This window comes from Triturus cristatus, chromosome 10 (genome assembly GCF_964204655.1).
Source record: "Triturus cristatus chromosome 10, aTriCri1.1, whole genome shotgun sequence".
In the NCBI taxonomy this organism is placed as follows: Eukaryota; Metazoa; Chordata; class Amphibia; order Caudata; family Salamandridae; genus Triturus; species Triturus cristatus.
In genome coordinates this window covers 151446877-151469944 of record NC_140593.1, presented here as the reverse complement: position 1 = coordinate 151469944, position 23068 = coordinate 151446877, and the positions used below count along the sequence as shown (strand labels likewise).

Below are 23068 nucleotides of genomic sequence, written 5' to 3'. Positions count from 1 at the left end.
CAATAACTGATTGAATATCGAAGGACTCTCCGTATACCCCTGTGGGATACGACACCATGCTAATGCTGGAGCAGAGTTTTCATTTAGAAAATTCAGGGGCTTTTGAAGCTCTAGTATGTCTATGCGTTTTATTAATTATTAATAAATATCAAATTAATTATTTGTCTTGTGCAAGTGTGTTTTTATTAATCAATCCGTTTGTCTTAACATAAGAGAAAGTTACATGAGGGTTAGCATGCGTGTGCTGTTTCTGTTTTCTAAAGAATAACGTGCAGGTTTCCATGTTTAAACGTTGCTGTGTGCTGTTTATTTTGAGCACAAAACGCTGTCTGAATTAATGCTTTTTTATGTTGCAAAAGCTAGATAAATACATACACATAAGGGTATTAGTGGGGTTAACACTGTTTAATCACTATGCTGTAGTAACGTTTATTTTGTCTCTTTAATTAAGATGGTCTATTGTGGCCTATGGAGGCCTGTATTAAGATGGCTGAATTTTGAAGCCTGCCCGTGATTTGTAAAATGAGAGACGTGACGAGGGAGACCCCTGCTGGAAATGGTCTTGAAGTTGACTGACCATGGTCCTTTTATGAAAACTTTCCATGAGGACAGCAGCAGTTTTGGAGGATCTCCAAAAGAAATGGAACATCCTGGGTAGCCTTGGAGAACAAAGAAGTTTTAGAAATGAACAATGAACTGTGGTTCGGCTGCCGAGGGAAGTTGGATAAATCGGATACTTTAATAGTTTCTTGGTTCCTGTTCCGTAGTCTCCGCCTTGTGACTTTTCCTGAGCGGAGATTTTCAGATGTAGCAATGTTACATTTCTTCCTTCTCGCTCTGCTCAGTGATTCAGTGTTTATTGCAAACTTTATGTGTGTTTCCATTGTAATTTTTACTATAAAAATGTTAGCCTAGGGAGGGCTTTGCCACTTGCCATTTTGCCTTTGCCGCATGAATTTGCGTTGCTGAGGATCGATGCTGAGGGACTTCGTCTTGAGAGACTTTACCGAGAGACTTGTCCTGACCCGTTCTGACACTTAGTTAGAATAGGTAATTATGAGAAATGATTTATTCTGATTGATTTACTTTGACTAATTTTAGATAAAGCAATATAATTTTAAACATGGTGTTGAATCTTCTTTCTTGTCAATTATTGGGTTTATATTTCTGATCATTATTGTAAATGTTGTGTAGATTGTGTTATTGATTAGGACAGTCACAAAACCAGATCTGATCGATCTGATATCGATGCAGGGTGTTTAAGTGTTTTCTTTCCACAGGTTTATTGCTGGTAGAGTATTTGAGCGTATGTTAGTGAAATGGGCCCTAGCGTATGATGTATGCATGTGCGTGTAACTGTGAGATTACTCTATCCGTGGTAGTGGGCATATTTTAGATACCCTGATCCCTATCACTAAAATACGCTGGCCAAACCTAAATGCAAAAATCGGCTGGCTGTCATGATGCAATGGAATTGAAAAGAAAGCATGACACAAATCAATCACTGTGTACCACTCAGCATCATGTGGAATCTGATACAAAATCACTGACGGATTTGGCACAATAGGACGACATGCCACCACAATTTTGTTAACTTTTCTCAAATCCTGTACAATCCTGAACTTCCCATTAGGTTTCTTTAGCCCCATTATCGGTGAGTTACACGGGCTACTCAGTAGTTCTCTCAAAACTCCTTGCTGAATCATTTTCTCAATTTTAGGAGTTATTCCTTCAATTATTTCTGGTGTCATTTTGTACTGAGGAATGTTAGGATAAGTAATTCCTTCTTTCACTGCAATTTTCACAGGATCTACATTGTTCATCAATCCCACATCCTCTCCAGTAAAATCCCAAACTGTCCTTTTCACTGTGTCTCTCAGCTCTTGAGGCAAATCCTCCGGATCAAACACAGCATATGCACCAATTAACTCACTCTCTTTATTTTCTAGAGTCATTCGGTACAAAACATCCTCATCTGGTGTTTCAAAAGCTATTCCATCCGGTGTACAAAAAATTGTACAGTTCATCTTACAAAGCAGATCCCTGCCTAACAAGTTCACTGGACTAGTGTCACAGACAATAAATCTGTGCATGTCTGAAAATTTCCCTATTTGTACCCTTACTGGTTCAGTAAGACGTGTCTTGATTTGTGTATTGGCTACACCAACTACTTGGATTGTTTCATCCGAGAGAGGAAGATTTCTAATATCTACTGACCTGACAGTTGATCTTGTCGCACCTGTGTCTACTAAAACAGTAACACCTTCTTCATTTATTTTCCCATCCACAAATGGTCCTGCCTGGTCTATTTCTAGAGTTGCACCAAGTATGCACTCTTCCTCCTCTCTTCGGCACCGTCAATAATCACCTTCAGACTCACTCCCTTCATTCTTTAACAAGTACTGCTGTACCTGGTTAGAACGCCTTTGTTTGTTTACCTGCTCATCATTGTAGAATCCTGAATCCTGATTGTACTTTTGTGATCCTCTATTCTGCGGCAAGGGCGGTTTTGGCTCTTGACTCTGCTGTTTCACAACAGAAGGTTGTTGCTGCTGTCGATTATTCCCTTCGTTCTGCACCTGTTGATTTAATATTTTACCCTCATTATTCGCCATGTACCATTATTCGATTGGTACATTCAGATCTCCAATGTCCCAGTTGGCCACAGTTGTGACACGGGAACTTCTTTTTGGCTTCCTCAAGATTCCCCTTTCCTTTCCCTGCATACCTGGGCCTATTCCCTGGATTATTTCCTGCATTATTCGCCTGTTCCACCAACTGTGCTTCCTGTCTTTCCGCAACTTTCACTTGTGCCCACATTGCTTTTTCTTTCAGCTTTCTCTGTTTTGCTTCAATTTCATCACTGAAGTATTTTGCATGTCTCAGGATCTCATCTATTTTCTTACTCTGCCAATCCACTGTATGCTCACGAATTCTCTCACTAATCTCAGGTCTCAGGCCATATACAAATCTGTATACAAAATGACTCAAATCTTTGTCACCCAGGTGTTCATCCCCACTGAATTGTTTAAAAGCCAGTATCAGCCTCTCATAAAAAGCATGAACTGATTCTTTTGCTTCCTGATGTGTTCGATCTATTTTAACCCAGTCTGTCTCTTTCGGAGGTACTTTACTTTTCAGGTATACGATCACCTGCTTATACTTTCTCATCACCTCTGGATCTGGTGCTCCTGTTCTCTGATCTTTTGGATATTCCTCAGTAGGCCAACTTACAACTATTTTACACTCAGCCCGCAAATCTGCTGGAACAATTATATCAAACAGACTATTCAGGTCAATCCACAGCACTTTTGACAATTTCACAAACCTGTCTACCTGCCTATACCACTCGACGGGCTTTTCTCTCAATCGAGGGAAATCATTCGTAAATGATAAAATATCCTGTCTGGTCCATGGAACATGTACATATCCTCCTACAGGTATTTCTCTCATAGGATAAGCATCCACTGTTTTCTCTTTTTCTCTCACAGGAAATGCTGAATAAGTCCTATCCCCTGATTCTTCCCTTTTCTTGTACCACCTATCCTTCCACTTCTCAACATCACCCCATTTTCGCAATAAAGCGATCATCTCTTTAATCTGTCCTGTTCTACCAGCACCATTCAGATTCTCAATATCTTTATCCGTGAAATCCATCCTGTAAGACTTCTGCAAAGCTTTCACTTTATCAATGTCAACTCCCTGCTCATTCGCTATTGCTCTTAACCTGTCATGTGTATTTTTAGCTCTCCAGGTGATGTTTTTGCACATAAACAACAGTTCACCATCATGATGATTTTTCAGAATTTCCGTAGGAACTGTCCCTGCAACAAGCTCTTCTAATTCTACACGTAACCTAGCCACATCAATTGCCTGTGAATTTTTATCCCTCTTTTGAAGAACTTTCATCCATTCATTCAATCTTCAGCTGTTATTTCAGTAGATTTTCTCACTGGAACCACTTTCTTCTGTGGTTCTAAAATCGGCATCCCTGAACAACTAGCTTCACTAGCATCCAATCTCAAATTAGATTGTACCTCTAATCCTTCACTACATGTATCATGTCTGGATTGTCTCAAATCATAATTTTCTGTCCTTTTTCCTGAATCTCCTGAGGGACCAGCCAAACTTGTCAATCTATTCCCAACATATGGGATCACCAAACCATTCTCACCCGTCCTCTGCTTATCAAAGACAGGCATAACCGGACCTATGGTTACAGGCACCGTAACAGCTTCTAGATTCTTCGTCAGCTCTCTAATCTTTTCAGTCAGTTCTGATGTAGTTCTGGCTAATTCTCTCGTATTCTCGTCACCACATCGATTCTCTGTCTCTTTGAAAGGATTACCACTTCTTAACTCAGGTGTCACATTCTCTGTCTCAATGATACGCAATGTATCTCTTATCGGAGAAACAACTGGTGTGCTCTCTTCTGGTTCTGGTCTATATGGAGGTGGTCTCTTGTAAATCATGTCATTCAAGACCTCATCCTCATACTCATTAATTCCATATCTTCTCACTTCTGCCTCAGGAACCCTTTCCACACCCTTCCTTTCTTCCCTCTCGTCAACTGTTCTCATAGGATATAATCCCTCTGACATACTAGCATCTCGCCATCTCTTCATTCGATCATGATGAGTTTCACGATCATGTCTCCTCCCAAACATGTATCTATAGTTTCCTCCATATCTCTGTTTTTCTCGCTCATGTACTTCCTCTTCCCATTCCACTAAAGCCTCAAACTGTGTCGGCCTTGGTCTTGGGTCAAGACACAACATCTTTTCCCGTAAATTTTTCAACACGGCCAGATTAAATGAACCATGTTTTGGGAATGCTAGGACACCATCTTCTTTAGTATACCTAACCCAATTCTCCAACCATATACAGGTATGATACCCATATCTCGCAGCCATAAAGGATGCAGGCGTTTTCGATGGAGGTAACAATTCACCTTCTCTCGTTTTAACATCTTTATCCTTGTCAAACCAATTTTTAATCTTTCTGAACAAGGATTTTTTCTTTTTCTCTTCTTGGTAATACATTTCCTTGTCAAACCAATTTTTAATCTTTCTGAACAAGGATTTTTTCTTTTTCTCTTCTTGGTAATACATTTTAGCTTTTACCAAAACTTTCTAATCCCTTCCGTATTACAACTGTACAGTACGAAATTTAATCCAATAACAGCGCAACTCACACTAACGCACCAATCCTGGAGCGTCTACGTCACTAGAATACAGAGTGACTCTTTCCAATCCTTGCGCTGCTCACACCAACGCACGAATCACAGCGCGAGCACTGTACTGATCTAGTATCCAATCAGAGCGCGGTCTGTTTTACGTCAGCAGTCGCTGCAGTCGTTCCTGTCTCCTGTCACTCGTCTACCCCTCCTTTACAAAAATTCTCAGTAGACTTCGTGTCATATTATACAAAATCTATTAGTTACAACATATAAACATCTCCATCGTCTGCTTCGCTAACCAAAGAATAGTAAAGAAAATCTATTTCACAAGAATCCCGTCTTTCACTCACTTCTGTTCCAGTACGGAATTAATACTCTCGTTGACACAGTAGCACATCCCTCTACTCTGCCCTTCTAACATGCATTCATTAACTGTTTCCTCTAGGACTGATCCAAAGAGTTTTACAACCAACTAAATGCTCGTACATTCACGCACATTCATACAAGAAAATGTAGTACATACACACAGAATCCTGCCTTCCCCAGAACAGCGAACAATCTGTCCCACTACAGAGTTATAACATACGTTAACCAAGCAGTGTTTTCCTCTGCCCAGTCCTCCAAACAAGCTCAGAGAATACCTATTACTTCTCCCGCGATAAGCTTTAACGGTGAACCTTACGGATCCCTGGGACTTAAGACCAGAGTTTCACAGATAACCTTCGCTACCATACACACTCCTTTTATACCAGAAATATTTCTAATAGTAACACACAACGATGTCACTAATTCCGAACACAGACAATGTGACGCGCAACTTCAATTGTCACACGTTTTTCCTGCATACGTACAGGACCAACAATCCCGTCTTTCCCGAGAGCAGCATATACTTCCCTCTGCCCTACTACGGAACTGCTACCAGCTCCCAAATTCCAGAAGCACTACATAAAACTCAACACGACGACTCCAACATATAGTATTAGTACATATACCAACATCAATCAATAATCAATAAATCAAAAAGCCAATGTACAAGCAATCTAATCAGATCAAGACAATCATTAAAACCATCAAATTCTGCTACCAGGAAATTGGTGCAGATTGGGGTGTACAAATTCTCCCTACTTCCACGGATAGAGTAAATTCACAGATACACGCACATACACTCATCATACGCTTGGGCCCATTTCACTAACATATACTCGATTACTCTATCAGCACTGAACCTGTGGAGAGAAAACCTTCTAAACACCCTGCATCTACACTAAGGTCGATAAGACCTAATTGACACTGTCTTGAGTCATGATTTAACCAATAATAATCAACAATAATCAGAATAGAGTACTCAATAATTGACAAGAAAAAACCACCAACACTGTATTTCAAATAATGGTAATTTATCTAAAATTGGTTCAAAGAAAATCAATTCAAAAGCAAAATCATTATTCTCATAATTACCTATTCTAGCTAAATGTCATAAACGAGTCAGGACAGGTCTCTCAGTCTCCCAAGTCACCGTCCTCTCAGCATCCATCCTCACCAACGCAAGTTCGGAAAGAAGTGGCCTCAGAATTCAAAATGCAATGACCACAGACCCTCTCTAGTCTAGTATATTTATAATGAAAATTACAAAATAATAGCAACATAAAATGTTCTTGTTTTCCGTTGAACCGCTGAGCAGAGCGAGCAGGAAAGGATGTAGCATCGCTACATTTGGAAAAATCTCCGCTCAGAAAAATCACAAAAATAAAAAGACGGAAGACGGAACTAAAACTTGCAAATGTTTCTTTTTATGTTCATATTTCCTCGGAACCAGCATTGTGATCACAAAGTTCATTGTGGCTCCTTTGTCCTCCAAGGACACTTGGATGTCCGCCCAGAGCTGCTGTCCTCACGGAAAACTTTTTAACCAGGCGAAGACTGTGGTCAGAAGACTCTCGACCATGTTCAGCAAGGCCTTCTCATCAAAAATCGACTACTCAAATACAGGCTTTAAACGGCAGCCATCTTTCACTAGGCCAAAACGTACCATCTTAATTAAAAGAGACAAAACAACGTTACCACAGCATAATGATTAAACAGTGTTAACCCCACTAATACCCTTATGTGTATGTAATTATCTAGCCTTTGCAACACAAGAAAAGCATTAGTACACAACATTTTAAAAGCGTTTTTGTGCTTCAAAATAAACAGCACTCAGCAACATTTATTTAATAAAACCTGCACATTATTAATAAGCAACACGAATGCATCCCCACGTATAGTTTTCTCTTATTAGTACGTATTGATTAATCAGAACATTTACACAAAACAAATAATTAGTAGTTATAAATTAATAATTTTAATTTCTTTCGACAATAGACAAACCAGAGCTTAAAAACCCAATAGATTTTCAACAGAAAACTCTGCTCCAGCAGCAGAACAGTGCCAGCCATGCCCGGGCAGTGCTGGCATCCCACTATCACCACACAACTTTCCAGGTCAATCAGGGACGTGGTCACAGAACAATCGGGGATCCTGATGGCGATGCTCTCTGCGGTGCCAATGTACTTAGCGGAGTCCTCAAGTCAGAAGCACTGCAGCCACTCGCCTGTGGGTTCAAGCAGACAGAAAGGTGTGAGCAGGGCTTATTTTGGGCAGGTGCCATTGAAAGACACCAGCACTCATTTTTGAGGTCGGAAGCTTTTTTATTTCATCATCAAACTTGGACCCTCGAGCAAGAGGAACAAAGGCAGAAAAGAGAGAAATAAGGAAGAAGTGAAAGAAAGGAAAACATTGACAATGAAAGAGAGTTCTGGATGATGGAGAAATCTACACAAAAACAGTGGCAAAGTGAGGGGGTACCCCAAGAAATACCCCAATCCCATGCAGTCATTGTGCGTGACTGTGCACCAGTTGAACGTGGGGCCTTTGCTGAGTTGTCACAAGAGCACCCCTCGCCTCCCAAGCAGCAGGAGGATCCTATGGCGTGCACTAAACCTTGCAGCGTGCCCTGCTGCTGTTCAGCTCATCCCTTGAAGCCAATATTCAACGCGCCCATGGCCCGTAGCCTCCATATTACCCACCTTCAAATTACACAGGTGCTCGCACTATAGGTAGGAAGGGTCAGATGATGAACTAACATCTCCTTATAGGCAAAAAGCATGCAAAGGACAATATTCACCCTGTAGACGGGGCTCAGATAATGGAGAGGATCCCTATCGGTATACGTCAGGCAGTGTAAAGATGTCACCTTATAGGTGTGGGTCAGATGATGAAGAGAAACTGTCATCTATACCAGATACAGACAGCAAAGTGCGCACATCCCACAGGCGGGGTCTGATGATGGAAAGGTTCACTCCCTGTAGACAAACATACAGGACAGGAAGAGGACAGTGTTCATCCTATGGATGGGGTCAGATAATGGAGAGGTTCACTCCCTATAGACAAAGATCCAGGTCAGTGAGTGGACAGTGCTCATCCTTTGGGTGGGGTCAGATAATGGAGAGGTTCACTTCCTGTAGACAAACATACAGGATAGTGAGAGGACAGTGTTCATCCTATGGATGGGGTCAGATAATGGAGAGGTTTACTCCCTGTAGAGACAAAGATGCAGGTCAGTGAGTGGGCAGTGCTCATCCTAATGATGGGGTCAGATAATGGAGAGGCTCAGACCCTGTAGAGAAAGATAGAGGTCAGTGAGTGGACAGTGTTCATCCCATGGGTGGGGTCAGATAATGGAGAGGTTTACACCCTGTAGAGAAAGATACAGAAAGATACAAGTCAGCGAGTGGGCGGTGCTCCTCCTACGGGTGGGGTTAGATAATGGAGAGGCCTAGACCCTGTGGAGAAAGATACAGGTAAGTGAGAGGGTGGTGCTCATCCTATGGGTGAGGGCAGATAATGGAGAGGCTCAGACCCTGTAGAGAATGAGAAGGGGCAGCGAGCAGGCGGTGCTGATCCTGTGGGTGAGGGCAGATAATGGAGAGGCTCAGACCCTGTAGAGAAAGATACAGGTCAGTGAGCGGACAGTGCTTATCCTATGAGTGGGGGCAGATAATGGAGAGGCTCAGACCCTGTAGAGAAAGATACAGGTCAGTAAGTGGACAGGGCTCATCCTATGAGTGGGGGCAGAGAATGGAGAGGCTCAGACCCTGTAGAGAAAGATACAGGTCAGTGAGTGGACAGTGCTCATCCTATGAGTGGGGGCAGATAATAGAGAGGCTCAGACCCTGTAGAGAAAGATACAGGTCAGTGAGCAGACAGTGCTTATCCTATGAGTGGGGGCAGATAATGGAGAGGCTCAGACCCTGTAGAGAAAGATACAGGTCAGTGAGTGGACAGGGCTCATCCTATGAGTGGGGGCAGATAATGGAGAGGCTCAGACCCTGTAGAGAAAGATACAGGTCAGTGAGTGGACAGGGCTCATCCTATGAGTGGGGGCAGATAATAGAGAGGCTCAGACCCTGTAGAGAAAGATACAGGTCAGTGAGCGTACAGTGCTTATCCTATGAGTGGGGGCAGATAATAGAGAGGCTCAGACCCTGTAGAGAAAGATACAGGTCAGTGAGCGTACAGTGCTTATCCTATGAGTGGGGGCAGATAATGGAGAGGCTCTCTGCGGTTATGGACCAGAATATTTACTAGAGCTCACAAGATACAAATAATCACTAAAGATCCTCCTTAGATTCACAGAACAGGCAGTATGTAGGCGCCCGACGGATATGCAAGGGTCAGGCATTGTAGGGGCCGCCTCCATAAAGGCATGTGAAGGATAAAGCACAGGTGTTGGCCAAATAGGTGATTCTAATGTAACAGGTCAGATCACACTGAATTTGTGGTGAATGTTTGCAACAGGAGCGGCAAAAAAACAGTACATAAGGGAACATGGAAACAATGCTACAAAGAAGCTGAAGAGCCTGTAGGGTCTGTGTGTACACATGAAGCATTGAAGCCTGGGTGGGGGTGGAGAATGAATGTTTGTGGTAGGTTTTTATCCAGATGATGGGTGTTACTTTTCTTATCTTTCCCCCCCGTTTGTGGTCATGAACTGGGATCTGCTGGTCTTTATGTGAATTCACAGATACAGACCCCCACTCACCTCTTGGTATGACCAGGCTCATCGGCGAAGGCCAGGCCACCTGCATGAAGTCCCGGAGCAGAGGGCTGAACAGGTGCCTAGCCGGCTCCAGCTGTTTCAAGTTCGAGATCCAGATGGACATGGGGGCGTCCTTGGGCTTCAGCTTTGTCCTGGAAGGAAAGAAGACAGAGGTCAACTGAGTGAAGGGAAGAGATCCGTCTTACTGGGATTGGAGGATCTATAGTTGGGATTCTGGCCAATCTCAGACCACCAGCAGGGACATTATGATGGAAAAAGAACATTTAAGATCACATCTACTATCCATCTTTGGCCTGAACAATTTATACAGCCATATACAGCAAGACTCTGGTCAAAAAATGAACCCTGGTTTTTAGGGGGTTTTTCACCTGGCCCAAAAGGTTCAGAAGAAGAGATAGTACTGCTGGTCTGTTCTCAATTTTATAAGGAAGTTTGGTTTCTTCTTTACAGGAGTGTCTACGGTTACTTGTTTGTTGTTGCTTCATTTCCAGGGGTGCTCTGCTCTTGGTATATTGTTGTTTCTTTTTCGGGTTTCATCAGTGTAATTGGTGTTTGGTTATTTCATTTCCGTGGTTCTCATTGTTATATGAAGTCATCAATCTAAAATATTCACTATTGATTGAAAATAAGGGGTTTGATGATAACACTCACCTGAACACCTTCTCCACGGCCACAGGACGGTTACAGGCTCCCACCACCACATACACCGTGTCTGTGGGGACACCACAGATTCCTCCGTCCTTCATGATTTCTGCAACAGAAGAGCAAGAACCCCATGATTATAGGTGAACAGAGCCATCATACTGAGCTCACTAAAGTAAGTTCAGTCCTGAAATTAGTGAATGTAGTCTGATCTACTTGGGGATTTCGTAAATCACTACTACCCTCCCTATGGAACTTCCCAACTCCGCTCAGGCCTGGCTGTAGAGCTACTAGCGTACTCCATGTCATGAGGATTGCCCTCATCCAGGTCTAGCTTTTTAGCCAACAGCACTTGGCATCCTGTGGCTGGCAGGACCCAGGAATAGGAGGAACTATGAGTCCCAGAATGCAAATTACTGTTGGCTAAACAGCAGGAGTGGGGGACACTGGGCCTCATGACATGGGGCAGGTGACATTGGTGTCCAAGTCAAAACTGTAGAGATGGATATGAGACAGAGAGTAACATATTCCTATCACCCAAGAGGTCACAGTGGGATCCTAATACAGGACCACCCCAATGCACGCTGGGCACTGTGGTCCTATCACATCACACCACAGGGCTGCAAGAGCAGGATACATTACAGTGGTAAACTGACAGCAAGTAGGTCAGAAATGTGTGATCTGGGTTTGGATTGGCAACAGCTTGAATATGCAAGCACAGCCCTCTTCCCTGGAGCCAGGCTCACCCCGGGGGTGCTAGCAGCAAACAATATAAAGGGTGAGCTGAACCTGAGTTTTCAGGGCCACACAGGTCCTTGCTGTAGATGGCAAGCACTATTATTAAGTCTTTCATTCGGAAAGTTTCAGATTTTTCAAATTCTAACATAATTTCTCCATTCAATATTTCATCTAATTTAGACAGAATTCTTATTAGTGAAATAACTATACATATATATATATATATACGCAGATCATCTCATATTTTTTAAAAGGGGGTCCCTCAGGGGTCCTCATGCTATTAGACCCGACCGCCATCTTCAGAGGTAGGCGGGTTGACGGTCTAGTTGTCGCTCCTCCAGGCTATTTAAACCGGATGTTGGAGCGAGCGTGCTTGGTTGTCCCCTGAGGCTTGAGCCGGGTGGACGCTGTTGAGCGCAATACTTGGTACTTTTAACCTCCTTTTAACCTTTGTTTTTATATAGTAATTCTGTGAGTGCTGTCATTTTACCTTGCACAATTTGCACAATCCTTCAGCCCCTCGGGGGTCCTCATGTTATTAGACCCGACCGCCATCTTCAGAGGTAGGCGGGTTGACGGTCTAGTTGCCGCTCCTCCAGGCTATTTAAACCGGATGTTGGAGCGAGCGTGCTTGGTTGTCCCCTGAGGCTTGAGCCGGGTGGACGCTGTTGAGCGCAATACTTGGTACTTTTAACCTCCTTTTAACCTTTGTTTTTATATAGTAATTCTGTGAGTGCTGTCATTTTACCTTGCACAATTTGCACAATTCTTCAGCCCCTCGGGGGTCCTCATGCTATTAGACTCGACCGCCATCTTCAGAGGTAGGCAGGTTGACGGTCTAGTTGCCGCTCCTCCAGGCTATTTAAACCGGATGTTGGAGCGAGTGCGCAGCAGACGTGCGCAGCAGGCGCGCCCAAGGCAAGCCCGTCTGCGCCCGTCCGCGCACTGTCCGCGACCAGAGCCAGCCCTAATGATGGTTCTACAGCGAAATAAACTACACGTTGGACATACTCTAGCCAATCGTTGCATAAACTAAACAGTAGGATACACAATTCCGGCTGTATCGGTCTATTTCCTGACACACTTACTATTATATCACCCTCACGCGCTAGTGAGCACACAGTCCTGGTCCAAAGGAGGTAGGGGGGTAAAGAAAAGAAGCCATTTAAATGCCTTCTGCTAAACACCAGATCTCTAGTCAAACATAGCATTGAATGCGCACATCTTTTGGAGAACGAAGGGATTAAGATCGCTTTTATCACTGAGACCTGGATGGATGAGGCATCGGGTCGAGATTTGGTAAAAGCTACACCTCCGGGGTTTAGTTGTCAAACTCTAAACAGACTGAACAGGTAAGGAGGGGGGCTTGCAATAATGTTTCACGAATCTCTTAACGCTATGTTCAAGGGTTCGTTAAGGCCAAATTGTGAAGCACTGGATTTTTGTTTCTATCTTTCCCATCAACATACGTTTAAAGGTACTCTTCTGTACCGGCCTCCAGGTCCCAAATCTCAGTTCTTAACCCAAGCCGGTAGCTGGGTCGAGAACGAACTAGGGACAAGTTCTTATACGATACTAGGGTATTTCAATTTTCATCTAGAAGTAGAGGGAGATCCAGACACTAGTAAGTTAGTAGATCTTATGAATACTATTGAGCTGAAACAATTGGTTTCGGGTGCCACACACAATGCGGGTCATACCCTGGATGGAATATTTTCTAATAACGAACTGGTTACCTTTATTGACACTTATCCAGTAACCTGGTCGGATCATAACGCAGTGATATTCACGGTTACTTCCCCCTCACCGAATCTTTAACAAGGCATGACTAAATATTTGGTAAACCGACCTTGGAGTAAGGTGAGGGAAAAAGACTTAAATAACCTATTAGCTGATACCTTTCCCACTCTCCCTATCGATTTAGATGACGCCGCCACATGCTATTTTAATTGGCTAGAAGCAGACAGCAATAAACTGGCTCCAAAAAAATTATACTGTAACACTAGAAAGCGACCAACGTCCCCTTGGTATTCTCCTGAACTCAGAGAAAAAAAACTCTGCTGTAAAATTCTTGAAAGAACCTGGCGAAGGAATTCAGATGAAAGAGAAAAAAAATTACACAAAGACGGTTTGAATGAATATAAGAAACTTCTTTTTAAAACTAAACAAGAGTTTTTTGCTCTCAAAATCAATTATGCAAAAAACTCTTCCAAAGAATTGTTCAAAACAGTAATGGCGCTGGCTCACCCAGTTCCCCCCCCTATAAAATCTACTCAAGATCTTTGTGATAAGATAGCCACTCACCTTTTTGATAAGGTGGATGCTATCTTCTCTACTTTTTCAAATTCTCCTAAAATATCCCCACCTAGGCTGACAGATAAGAAAGGTATAAATAAATCATTGGATCAGCTACTCAATTTCACACCTATCACAATCTCAGAAGTCGGAAAATTGCTGGATAAAATTAGATCAGGATCTCCTCTGGACCCCTGTCCCACTTCAGTATTGAAATTGGCACAGGAACCAGTTACGGTAATCTTAGCATCTATGATTAACTCCATGTTCGAAAAAGGCTACTTCCCTAAAGATTGGAAATCAGCATCGATCCTTCCGCATCTGGACACCAATGATCCTAACAATTTTAGGCCCATATCTAGGATCCCGCTGCCTGCCAAAATTGCGGAAAAAATAATAAACACTCAACTCAGTAGTTTCTTGGAAGAAGGCCACGTGCTGGATCCCACTCAACATGGTTTTCGGGCAGGACACAGCACCGAATCGGCGCTCATTAAGTCTACTGAGGAGATCAGAGCCATACTGGATCAAGGAGGAAAAGCGGCTCTGATCATGCTGGATCTATCAGCGGCCTTTGATACGGTCCATCACGGGTTATTGATGGACCGTCTATATGAAATTGGAGTCAAAGGTAATGCCTGGAATCTTATCAAATCTTTTTTGGAAGATAGAGTACAAACGGTTACTTTGGGGGATTTCTCCGCCAAACCCTTCTCTTTTCCCTGTGGGGTTCCACAGGGTTCCTCCATCAGTCCAACCCTTTTTAATGTTTTCGTAATACAGTTGGCCCCTTTGGTAGAATCCTTCGGGTTTCATCTTACATCTTATGCAGATGATACCCAGATAGTGGTGTCTCTGCTCCCGGGGGAACACCAGAATACCATTTCTTGATTTAAGGACTGTATGACGGAGGTTGGTAATTGGATGGCTCAAAACTGCCTTAAGTTGAATTCCAACAAAACTGAGGTGGTCCTTTTCGGTAATGATTTAAATTTCTGGACCCCAGAATGGTGGTCAGATTCATTGGGACCACTTCCATCGCCTAGTAGGAAAGTAAAAACATAGGTATATTGATAGATAGCCAGCTGTCCTATAAAGAACAAGTCAATGTGGTAGTTTCTGCCACCTCATTTACATTGAGGTCATGTAAAAAAATCCTGCCCCTGCTGCCCAAAGAGAGTCAAAGAATTGTGGTCTCTGCCCTTGCCCTTTCAAAATTGGACTATTGTAATAGCCTCTATCTAAATATTCGGGAAGGGCTTTTAAAAAAACTTCAATTATTCAATGCAGCCGCTCGACTTATCTCAGGGATTCCAAAATATGCTGCTATCTCGTCTGAAATCAAAAAATTGCACTGGCTTCCAGTGAAAAAACTAATACTGTTTAAAGACTTGTGTGTCGCGCACAGGTCACTTCAAGGCAAGGGGCCTTCTTACCTGACTAAGCACATTCTGTGGTATGCGCCCAGAAGAATGTTACGTTCTTCTGAGGCAAAATTGGCCTCAATTCCTTTTGCAAAAAAAAATAACTGGGGAGGAAGAAGTTTTTTAGTTGGAGCAACTAAGGCTTGGAATACTCTGCCACGGTACCTCAGAGACACTTCAAATCACATGAGTTTTAGGAAGGCACTGAAAACCTGGCTGTTCGCGCTCTAGTGGTACTATTCATATCCTACTCAACCTAAGGAGGGACTTCTTCTATAGCGCCAGGACACCTGCGGGTAACAGTTGCGCTTTACAAATTCTATGACATTACATAAAATAACATCATTAAATAAATAGTTATAAAAGGTATTCTGAGGTAAAACAAAGAAGTACGAACTATAATACGACTAATGCTATATAGGATTCAATATGTGACTTGGAGGTAAAATAGAAGTCTTATTTTTACCAAGGAGAAAATATTCTGCTGGAAAAATCATGTTTTCACTAACAAGCACATGCATCAATGTTAAAGATTGCGATTCCTTATTTGCGATTTTTAAGGAATCGCAAATAAAGACTCGCAAAACGTGATGCAACAAAAAAATTGCGATAAATTAAAGAATCGCTAAAAATCGCAAATATAATAGCGATTCCGGCAATTGCGTACTCGCTATTAGCGATTTCGCTATTTGCGAAATCGCAATTACCGAAGTCGCATTTTGATGCATCTTGATGACATCAGAACCAGGAAGTGAGCAGCTCCAGCCTCATTTTCAGTGCACAGTCTCAGGGAGAGGAGGGACCTAGCTCTGGGAGCTGAACAGGGGTGGGAAAGAGACATTTGAAACACCTGGAATTTCAAATAAATGGAAGCCTCACAAACAGCAGAGGACAGCCAAACAGGCAGGAAGAGGAAAATAAAGTTTTCTGAAAATGAAATTGACACCCTCATTGAGGGAGTAGTCCACAGCCATGATAAGCTTTTTGGCAAGTTATCCTTAAAAGTGCCAGAGCAGGAGAAAAGAAAAATATGGCTCCGGATCCAAACAGGGTCAATGCCTTTGGGGTGACACACCGCACCATCGAAGAGCCGAAAAAACGATGGTATGACTTGCGCAGTTGGGCTAAGGTGCGCATTGCTGACCGGCTCAAGGAGGCAATGAAGACAGGAGGGGGAACACCGACAGACACAGGGGAACACTCCCATGGAGGACTTGGTAGAATCCACAATCCAGCCTGAAGCTGTTGTTGGTGTGACACAGCTAGACACGTCAGGCGCAGCAAACACATCTGAAGGTAAGATGAATGCATGTTACCATTGTCCTAAATTATAAAGGTAGAACATGAACTCAGTACAGCCCAGGTGCACACTTTGAACATCCAGTACACAATGTATTCATAAAGGGAGGTGCATTATGGGAGATGTAGTCAGGTCAAGCAGTTACTATGACAAACACACAAATCTGAGATAAACAACTCTAAATAGTGTAATATATTCTCAATTTAATAACAAAGCAAAAAATATATTACTGTGACATGACATCACAGACATTAATTAATGCTGTTTTGCACTGTTTAACCTCACAGATGCACAATGTGTAGAAGCTGAGGATAGTGATTCCCAGGACATGCAGGACACCAGCGCAGTTGAACATATGGACACACCCGTGTTGCCAAAAAATCCATCACGTGCCCCAAACTCACGCAGGGCAACTGTCCCATCACTGGTCACCATGGATTCTGATGATGAGGCTGATGCAACACCAGATGCCAGCCATGGCCAGGCCACTCCCATCCCAAATCCACAAACACAGGTCCGCAGAAGCAATGTCAGAGTCCGGCGTAGAAGAGCTAGGTCACTCGGAACACAGCAAGAGGAGCAACCAAATGATGTCTGGGGTGCTCTTGAGGGACAGATGCTCCGTATGCAGCGCCTGCAGACAAAAAACACACGTGCAGTACAGTTACAAATTGGGAAGATGGCAAGCAACATTGCAGTACTGTCCGATAGTGTGCAGCAACTGACCAAGGTCATGCAGGAGAGACATGTATCCCAGAAAAGACACCCTTGTGAACTAATGCAGCACCTCAAAATGTATGCTAAATCAAACAATAGGCTGGCCACAACAACTGCACTGCTGGCACGTAGGTCTGTGACCATGCAAACAGAAATGTGCCATTGGAGCGGAGATGTGGCTAAAGCACTGGACCAGGTGACCAATGAAGTGGAATTGATTAATGCTTCCAGTTTGGCAATGCCAGTCGCCACTGCAGGAAGACGCAACACACGCAGCAGTACCCCCTCCGCTTCCAACATTTGGGATGACGATGCTGGCTCTGATAGGCGTCTGGGTGTTCATGGGAGAAAGCGCTAGACTGCCATGTACAATAATATTCCAATATGGTGACGTAACCATTGTTGTAATCTGACCTTTTGACTGACTTACAAGTCATTATTAATTTTCAATACACTTATGACCATTACTCAGGAGCCTGTGCCACTGGTCACATTAAAAGTGTGCTTCAACACTCATGTCATTATTTATTTAATTAAAGATTACTTTGATTGCAATATGAAGTTTCTGTGTCATCATTACTCACCTCAGAAATAATTTTGTGTGATGTCCAATCTTCTCCTGCGTCCTTCTGCTGCGCTTGCCCCTTGTGCTGCACGGTGGTGTGGCACTTGCTGGTTCCCATCCTCAGAGTCGCTGTCAGACACCTCAATTTCCATTCCTCCCTTTGTCGCAATATTGTGCAGCATGGCACATGCTGCTACTATCTTGCAGCATTGTCCAGGGTTGTATTGAAGTGCTCCACCGGTCTTATGGAGACATCTGAATCGGCTCTTCAGCAGCCCAAATGTGCGCTCTATGATGTTCCTTGTTGAAATATGTGCTGCATTGTACCTCTGTTGATTGGCAGATGTGGGATCATAAGGTAGTTACGCAAGGCGTATGCACTGTCACCTACATGTAAGTAAGCAAAGGGTCAGTGGCAGTTTGACATTGACATACGTACAATGACTGTGAGAATCAATTACACATATTTACCAAGCAGATGTCCCTCTCCAAATTCTCCCCTGACAAGACGGGTGTGTATGCCACTTTGCCTGAATATATAAGAATCGTGCGCACTCCCAGGAAATTGCGCAACAATGTCAGTTATTATGTTTTTGGCATTGCAAACAACCTGAATATTGAGGGAATGGTAACATATCCTATTTCTAAATAAATATTCCTGTGCTGCAGGGGGACATATTGCCAAGAGGGTGCAATCAATACAACCCAAAACATGTGGGAAGCAAGCTATCTGGTAGAACTCCGGTTTAGTTTTCGCAAGGTCAAGCGCGGTGGTAGGGAAATTGATGTGTGACCCGATCAAGGCCATCATGGCATCAAGGAATGCTTTGAATATTCTTGAAAGTGCGCTTTGTGACACACCTTCCGCTACAGCAATGGCCCCCTGAAAACTGCCTGACGCCAGTAGGTGTAGGCAACATAGGACCTGCACATGCGTTTGGGATAGCATTGGTCCTACGTGTCTGTCATTGCAGAATGGGATCCAATTCATTGATTAGATCATGGATCATTGCTGCATTGAGCCTATACTTATCGTATATCTCATCCTCTTGCTGTCCTAGCAAAGTTATGCGGACTCTGAAAATATGCTCATTTATTCGCCTCTGTCTGTGTCCAGCAGCCTGCAGCCTCATCCTCCTCGCCATCAGGTAAATCCCTGCCATTGTGAAATGTGCTAGCTCATTCTGGGTGTGTTTAAATAGGTTTAAGTTGATTTTCAGCTGTATCTGATTTGCACTCATGATTACCACCTGGTTGTGATCCTTCTTATTTAGCTCTAGCAAAATTGCGATTTTCTGTGAAATCGCAATTTGCGAGTTTTCATGCATATATTTTGCGATTCTTTATTTGCGATTCGCTATTTGGGAGACGCAAATACAGAATCGCAATATGATTCGCAGAATGTTTAGCGATTCTTTATATTTGCGAAAACTTGTGTTTTCGCAAATATACAGTTGATGCATTGCTACACGGTATTTTGCGATCGCAAACGGCCGATTTTTGCGAATCGCACCGTTTGCGATCGCAAAAAGCTTTGATGCATGTGCCAGTTAGTCTTTTCTGACAAAGTTTAGCAGTAAACAATGTACAACTTTGTTAAACTAAGAATGGAAACATTTAAAAATTGCAGACATAACTGTCAGCAAATTAGAAGAGTTTTAAATTTCCCAACATTCAAAAGAAAAAGGATTTCCCCCCAGAATCTCCTTACCTGCGATCTGCTTGACGGATGTGGCCCTCCTGGCAGGAAGGTGGGGGCACTTGGAGGCTCCACCCCCAAATCCCGGGAGCTGCAGAAGTGGGCGGCCCATGGGCAGCTGGGGTTCTTCAAAGGTGTTACTGACCAGCCCAGCCAGGAAGCAGTAGAAGCTGACCACGCCAAAGATGATGGTGACAGCAATGTCATACCCAACTGGGAGGGCTGCGAGGGCGTCCAATAGAAAACTGACGAGGACGAGTTCAAAGGTGAGGCAATACAGGAACCAGGCTTTGCTTAGGAACAGCGTGCAGAAAATAATGAACCCATTCAAGAGCATGAGGCAGATGATGCCCACAGCCACGTGGAAGCCCCTCATGAGGCCATAAAGGCCACCGTACCTGGTGAGACCCCAGATTATCCACATAATTCCATAAAGAATAAAGGTGCTGCTCTCAAGGGTCTTACCACGCGAGAAGGCCACAGAGCCACAGACAAATTTCAGAAGCCCTCCAGCTACCACCACCCACGGTAGGACGACAGTGGCATGTGCATCTGTTGGGTCCACAGGCATGGTGATTGTACAGGCGGCCAAAATGCTGCCTGCGTGGCCAAGCACCTCTCCGTCAGCATACTTAGAATAGCCGAGGTAAGAAACATGCAGGTATTTTTCTTGACGTAACTTGAAAATGCTAATAGGTGTGAACAGTCTCTTAACAGTCCCCTCCCCAGTTGGAATCTTGGTGGCCTCTTTCATGTTGTAAAGTTTAATGAGTGTCATAAGTGCTGAAGCCGCGTAAATAGCCACATTCACTCCTTGGGGTCCACCTTGGAAGAAACCAGTGGGACGCGAAGCCAAAGCGATGCAGTAGGTCACATAAAACAGCAGATACAGCCCATCCACTAGGTTCCTACCAGCCATGAATACAGCCAAGACCATAAATAGGAGCAAAAAGAACACCAGTAATGGGACAGGGAAAATGGATTCAATTGCCTGCCAGAACTGGTAGAGCAAGGAATACCCTTCAGCGAACCGTAGGATAGAGGTGAAGCCAAAGAAGGTGGCCGCCAGGGTATCCAAGGATCGATACGACAGGATGCAGACCCCAATCTGGAAGAGCCCCACCATCCATAGCCAAGGCACCTGCCACACAAAAAGACTGGTGGTCACTCCCAGGACCCTGCATCCAAAGACGCTGGCGGACACCATATTCATGGTCAGCCCAATGATGACCAGGTCATTGCTGCTGGAGGCCATGTGTGAGCCCTGGGTGATGGCTTTAGATGTAGCCTGGTCTGTACCAGGGAGGGTGACCAACTTCCCAGTAAGCATATGAAGAAGCCTCACTCCACCAAAGTATGCCCCAACGAGACAGACGATGAGGTGGTTAGAAGCCACAGCCGAGGCACCAAAGCTACTGTCATAGTATGTGGTGGTTTCATGGCCAGAGGAGAGCAAGATGGCCAACGCCATCATGGCGAGGGCAGCCACCTGCTGAAGGGCGGCCACCAGACTGATGATGAGCAGTCCCAGGGTGAAGGCTACAAGACCCGGGACCATGGCATTACGAAGATCAAGGGACCCACTGAGGACCCCGTGCCCGTCCATGATATGGATCACTCCCTTAGAGCAGCATAGCGCTGAGACCGTCAGGCAGAAGGAGACAAACAAGGGGACTGGACCACAGCTCCTCCGGATTCCTGCAGGAGAGAAGAAGGGAGAAGTACATAAAGGAAGGAAGAAAATTGGAGACCTAACTAGATGACAAGGTAGAGATTGGAAAGAGATTGAAATATATGGAAGGAAGAAGTTAGTATAGGAAAGATTGATTTAAAGAGAAAGAAATCTGAAAGGAGGAAAATTTAGAGGAATGAAAGAAATTGGGTGAGATGAGACAGAGACTGAGAAATGGGAGACATACATTTAAGTAACAAGCATTGAAAATGCAATAGGTCTCGCCTTTGATTAAGTTAAAGCCATTTGCTTTGCTAATGGTATTGTATAGCAAAGCAAATGGCTTTAACTTAATGAAAGGCGAGACCTATTGCATTTTTAATGCTTGTTAAGTGAATGACCAGGTACCAGTCTGTTTAGATTAGGTAATACCATCTGACGAGAAGCCCTTTGGCAATTAGAGTACAATTTTGTCTAACTGTCCTAGATCCCCCTCCTTTACATTATATTCAACTACCAACGTTGGTAATGCGTAACGGGGCACAGTGTGGTGCAGTCCAGGGTTAATGTAGTGAGCAGTACACATACTTCATGGCACATTAACTGGCATTCCGCAATATAGATGCAACCCGTTATGAGACTTACAGTAATACGTTTGACATCACCCTGAACACCATTGTACGATTATAATCAGGTCCTCGGTTTTTAAATCTTGGTTCTCTGCAACTCCCCATTATTGTATTTGCCATCACCCCCCCTCATGTATTACAACCTCCTTCTTTGAAACTATACCCCTGCAACCTAGAAATATGTGATCTCCTCTCGCCTATCCATGTACCCCACCAACCATTTACATGAACTCACAATCCTCACTGATGATCACGACTCCCTCTAATTAATCTACCACAGAGAAAATTGAGTACATGTTTGGAATGGTTTACTTGACACCAGAGAATTCAAATAACCAGTACCAGGCAATAACCAGGGCGACTAGTATTATGTGCCTGGGGAGGACCAAATTATGTGGCAGGGTGACAAAATTATGTAGAAATTATGCGGCATAATGTAGAGCATTTTATGATAGTATTAGTTCATTACTTTGACATGTTTACACATGATAACAATGTCTGTAAAAATATGTCATCTTGTTTGTACCAGTTTAACTTACAAATACATCAGTAAGCCAGTGAAAGATGGCCTGTCGATCTTTGTGATGTTCCTTCCACTGTGCAAGAACAGAGAGTGATTAAACAAATGCATTCTGGGGGTTATGAGCTTGTGTTGCTTCCGTTGAAGTAACTGGACTAGCACACTAGAAAGCAATGATTTGGAGGTTTGGAAACAGCGTCGTTGCAAGAGTGACCCATGTTAAGACTGTACTCATCAGACAGTCTCCTTTTTCCACATGCGGGCCTATGTTTACAAACTAAAATAACAAGTCCCAGTAAGCTTAAGGCGGTTGACTTAAAACCCAATCAATCTCATAGTGTGTGGCGACATGGCCGCTAGAACAGTCAAATCCAATGTTTAAAATGTGTCTACGTAAGTGCCTTCTGTCCTATAAAACCACAAGGGGTTATTGCATGAAGATGAGAGAGGAAAGGAAGCATTGTCACCTTTTTACAGTGCTGGACTTTTAATGTATTACCCTTGGTGTTCTGGGAATTGTAGTCTTGGGTTTCTTCCTTTGAACCAGGTAGAGTAACTTCAAAGTAAGAAGAGCCCAGGTCTAGACTCAT

At 43.6% G+C, this 23068-nt stretch overlaps 1 pseudogene; it reads right to left on the bottom strand.

The window, feature by feature from the left end:
- LOC146789074 (uncharacterized) overlaps positions 1-23068 on the bottom strand; it is a 36342-nt pseudogene extending 13274 nt beyond the window's left edge.